The sequence below is a fragment of the Sesamum indicum genome, linkage group LG2, assembly GCF_000512975.1.
Source record: "Sesamum indicum cultivar Zhongzhi No. 13 linkage group LG2, S_indicum_v1.0, whole genome shotgun sequence".
Lineage (NCBI taxonomy): Eukaryota > Viridiplantae > Streptophyta > Magnoliopsida > Lamiales > Pedaliaceae > Sesamum > Sesamum indicum.
In genome coordinates this window covers 7,536,262-7,542,126 of record NC_026146.1, presented here as the reverse complement: position 1 = coordinate 7,542,126, position 5,865 = coordinate 7,536,262, and positions in this window count along the sequence as shown.

Below are 5,865 nucleotides of genomic sequence, written 5' to 3'. Positions count from 1 at the left end.
AATTTTCTTTCCAATCAAACAGAGCTCAGTGTTAATTTTTGGGCAGGTATTCTTAAATATTAGTCGTTTTCAGTATGAATAGAGGTGCTACAATTTTATGTATCCGTCCTCCAAACAAACACGACTTGTCATACATTACACAATTAAATAATTGATAATAGTAGAACAATGTTACATGTCACTTTCTATATTTATTAGTTTGCTACCACATAACAATGTCTTTTTTTGTTTTTTTTTTTTGTGGGAATTAAATAAAATAGATAAAAACTATAAACAGGAAATAAATAATATTATTTACACGCTAAATAACATTAATTATTAATCTTTCCAATAGAAAGCACAGATATATATGATCCGAAAAAAGAGGTTTTTAATGAATATTTAATACAAAATTGTTGATATTTCAATTAGAGGGATTTTTATTGAACTTGTTTAAAATTTCTTATAAGTCAATACATCTTTAAAATTTATAAGATTTTCGATCATTTTTTAAAATTTTTGGATAGAATTTATACTTCATTACTAAGGCCGAGCACCCTTTTAGTATCCTCTCCGATTATAGTCAGTCATTTATTTTTAAAATTTGAATTAATTATTTTTATTTTTTTCATTTATCATGGTCTCATAACTACCTTTTGGTTATTATTTTTTCCTCACGTATTTTATTTTATTTCTCCAACATTATGATTTATCTTTTTGTATCAATATCTTTTTATAAATCAAAAAATTTATATTAACTTATTGTCTTACATATATATATATAAGATACTTTTTACTCTACAAAAATTAAACGATACAATTTATGTAAATATTTTATTTAGAATAATTTTTAAAAATTATGCACATACGTAGAATGTGCCACACGTACTAGTGAGGTGTTTGGCTAAATTTATTTAAAAGATCTTATAAGTCCGTACATCTTATAAACATATTAGATCTTATTTTAAAAGTAAAATTCACGATAGTTTTTGAAAAAATAAAATTATGAAACTTATAAGATGTTAGTAATGATAAATTTATAATTATTTAAAAATATTATAAACATCAACTCTTTACTTTTTTTAAAGGGCTTATGATATAAGCTCCTAATATCTAGAGCTTATAAGCTCTATTTCTAAAATATTTACAGTACACTTTATAATATTTTATAAACTTTCGAATATCTTATAAGATATTATAAAAAAGCTTATAAGCACCAAAATACCCTCTTCGTATGATGATAAAAATTGATTTAAAGAAAATTATAAGTTCCTAACATCTTATGTCTTAATATTATAATGTTTTTCTCACTATAGAAGTAAAATTTATTATAAAAACTCCCTAAATCAATTTTAATATCTTGATATACTGATCAATTTTATTCAAAAAATATATACATATATATAGCAAAGAACTGAGAAATTATTGGATAAATTAGAATAAATCAATATATTATTAATGGGTAAATTACATCACCACCCCCCAAAAATTAAATTTTATTACACAAACACCTCCTATTTTTTATAAAATTATAGGTACACCAATAGAGGGGGTGTTAGTACAATGTACCCACTGGGTGCATGTTTGTATAAAATTTCGCCATTGAATAAGAGTATATATACCTGTAATTATAACTCACCACAAGAAATATAGCATTTAGCAATGGCTAATTGTCACCGTTAAAAGTTCATAGCCATAGCAAAAAGTCATTGACCGCAACCGTACAACGTTGTTGGCCGTGGTTTTTGCGACTGTGGCTAATAATCATTCATGGCTAAGAGCCGTGTCAAATACTTTTGCCATGGCTCATGCCCATAACAAAAATAATTTTCATCGTAAATAAGTTCAATTTTCGCATCGATTTTTATTTATATAATAATTATTTACCGCGACTTTAATCTATACCCTATAAAATCGTAAGTAATAATAATTTTTTATTTAGTGACTCTAACCTCAAAAAATATACTTATAATATTATAATTATATATAATTTGAAAGATATCAATATAATTTATGGTTATTAAATGCAACTTTGTGGAGAATTGACATTATTGGTTGTCCAACGACTTAAATTAATTGTATTCAGCCGACCCATGCAATTGTTTAATAATACTATGATGATTCTGATAGGGTTGCTTTCTGCTGCAACAAACAATTAAAATAAAATTCAAATTGAGAACAGCCGACCAAACCTTCCCAAGATCTCAGCTACTTATTCCCTCCATTAATCCAAATCTATATACATCAATTAATTCATTAAAATTCAATTTTTTTTCTCTGCCCATGTGATTGGTTCACACTCACAACCAAAATAATATATCTATCAAAAGCTTTGACCTTATCATATTGTTGTATAATTAGACCAAAATAAATTAATTGAGAGTTGTTTGATTTGATTAAATTTATTTAAAAAGAATGTCCTAAGTTTCTAAATTTTATAGAATGGTTTCAAGCAGTAGTTTTATGATTATATTAATTAATATTTTAATAAATTGAGCAGATAAATTAGTTCGATCAATATATTAATATAACATAAAGTGAGATAAATACACACGAATTTGTACGTGGGACCTCGGATTTATAGAATTTTTGGAATGCTGTATTTTATTTTTATAATAAACTTTTGAAGTGTTTGCATAAGTTGAGATTATGGAACTTATAAATTATTAATAATTATAATTTTTTTAATTTAATTGCGTAGATGGAAGACATAAATTTATTAACCTTTTAAATATAAGTTAGAAATTCCTTCATTTTTTTTTAATGAGCTTAAGATTTTATAATATCTTGTTTTAAGAGTTTATTAATTCATCTATTAGAAAATGTACCAAATACGTTAATGTTTGGGGTCCATTTAGATGGACAGATTTGAATTTGAGCGAAAGATTTAAAAAATTAAAAATTTCAGACGATCCTAAATTAAATGTATTTAAAACCTATCAAAATGTATTAATTTACTAGTTAGAATTAAGGTTATATGAATAACTTGATGTTATGAGTCCGTATTTTATCGAATATGTTGGTATTTGTCTCACTTAATATGAGTTGATTTCACTAGAAAAAAATTACTTTTGGCTACAATATTATTAGTTATGGTTAAAAACTATGGTAAATAACTATTATTAACCACGATTAAATAAATTTGGGCAAACAATTATCTTTTCCACTATAAAAAAATTGTTTGCCACAACTAAGAGTTATGGTAAAAACATTAAGTCATGACAAATGTTTTAGACCGTCGCAAAAACCACAGCCAACAACTGTTGCATTGGCATAGTCAATGGCTATTTGCTTCGGTTATTTATTATTAACCATGACAATTAGTCATGATTAAATGTTATATTTTTGTAATTATTTTGTTATTCTTCTGTGAACGTATTGATCGATTCGATAACTGCTCAATTTATTAAAATATTCACATTTGACAAAAAAAAAACTTATTTATAAATTCTAAAACATTTCATATGATATTTTTGAGAATTAGAGAACGTGAAAAGAAAATCTCCAAGTAAAAAATTAAAGAAAGTGGAGAGGACTGCCCCAACTATGTTTCATGATTGGTCCCACAGCGGACATATGTAAATATCACAAGCCTGTTGTGCACTTGTTATTAATAAATGATGGTACCATGGAAGTCCATTTTAATTATTTATGTTCTTGAAATTTTTTATTTTAAATTTTATTATACTTTTTATTTAATTTAATGCTATATATATAAATTATGTTATTTGTTTTATTAAAAAAGTTATACTAATTGGCGTACATATATTAAATCGATTAGAAAATTTAATAAGATATGGAAAAGAGATTCCAATATATATGTTTCAAGTGGATTTATACGAGAACAAAATTTACTATTATTTATATTTTAATAGCTATGAATTAAAAATCGATTAGAAGAAATTTGGGATTCTTGGTATGATTAATTGTTATAGTTAAAAAATAAAAAATTATAATGGGATACTAATTAATCACAGCGACGCAACGGCTATTAGCAATTGTTCTTGAAAGCCAAATCAAAACAATTGTTACAACTAAAAATTGGGGGTAAATATTTTGGTCATGGCTGAAACCATAGCCAATGTTGATTAATTGTAGTCAAAACTTAAGTTTTAGCATCGACTTTTTCTGATCGTGTTAGAAAATATTGATTAACTATGATTTTTAACCCAAGGTAATTTATAGTGTGGGAAATAATCATTTTTTTTTTTTTTTTGTAGTGGTCGTGGTAATGACTCTTATTAATCATGGTTGAATGAAACTGATGCAAAAACTTAACTTACAATCCTGTATGGCAACTTATTTATCATGTCTAAATAAGTCATGGCTCTTAGCTATGGCAAATGTTGTAGTCACACTCATAATAACCACGGCCAACAACGTTCTGTGGTCGTGGACAATGATTATTTACTATGTCTATTTATTTTTAACTATAATAATTAAATGTTATAATTCTTGTAACATTATATGTTCGTTTTAGACTTAATTTCTTTTAAAACATATATATGTTGCTACAATAAATTTAATAATTCTATTCGGAATTAATGGGCGATTGAATTAAATTTTCAAAAGAAAATGGTGAAATAGTATATAGTAATAATAAAAGGCAAAATTACACTTTTAGTCCCATAAGATAGAGAGTTCAACACTTTTAGTAAATCTGCAAAATGACTCCAAAATTAAGAAAATTCAATACATTTTATCTTGTGCTTTACAAAATTTTCAAAATAGTCACAAAATTGAGAAAAAAAAAAAGCAATACATTTAGTCCGTAAATCCCATAAAGTAGAGAATTAAATATGTCTACTTTTTTTAATTTTGGGACCATTTTAAAAATCTCATAATTAAAAAATAGAATTAAATGTGTTGAGTTTTTCTAGCTTTTAGACTATTTTAAAAGTTCTATAAAATAGAGAACTAAATGTATTAAATTCTTTATCCTATGAAACTAAAAATATAATTTCGCCTATAAATATTACAAAGTTTGATAATTTTATGAAAATTTTTAAAGAAATCGATGTAATAACTAACAAAAAAAAAAACTCTGTAAAGTAGCATGGATTTATAGGCTAGGAGCACAATTTAATTATTCTTTATACAATTTTAAATAAATTGTTGGTAACTCTTAAGTTAAAAAATTTATGCGTTCCATTATCTACTATTACAATGTAGCGTAAATTACATCGATACTCCCATAAAGTTAAAATTAATTATATAAACACTCGTTGTTATTTATAAAATTATAAATACGTTTGTTTAGGAAGTGTTAGTGTAATATACCCAGGATATCCGTGTAAAATTTCGGCAATGAATGGGAGTATTTTTAAATACAAATACAATATCAAAATATGTACTTATTGTATTACAAAGAGCATGGAGTATTTATATAATTAGACTTAACATTGCAACTTAAGGTATTTCGTAAATTAGTTCGACTTTTTTATGACTTTTTTGCCCTAATCTATTTTTGTATATTTCGAAAATACTATACTCCAATAATGGTTAAAAAATTCACTCATCTATCAGGATAATTAGGTAATTTCATAGATATTTTAATACACACCAACATTTTACAAAACACTTTCACATTAATTTTTTTCTACATATAACTATTACTTCCAAACAGTCTCAATTTTTACATTTTAATCACTTATCTGATTTTCCTAAACTTAAACACTTTTGAAAAAAAGTATAAGTTTTTACATACACCCTGTAGAAGAAAACTAAGACAAGATAGTTAAACTCGTCGTCTATTATTACATTTGGATTTTCATAGCAAGAGGCAGTGATTTTGTCTTCCGTTTTTCTCCCCATGAAACTGCAGTCGCGACAAAAGTTAAATTTTTATTAAAAAAAAAAAAGATGATATTTTCTATTATTTTTATT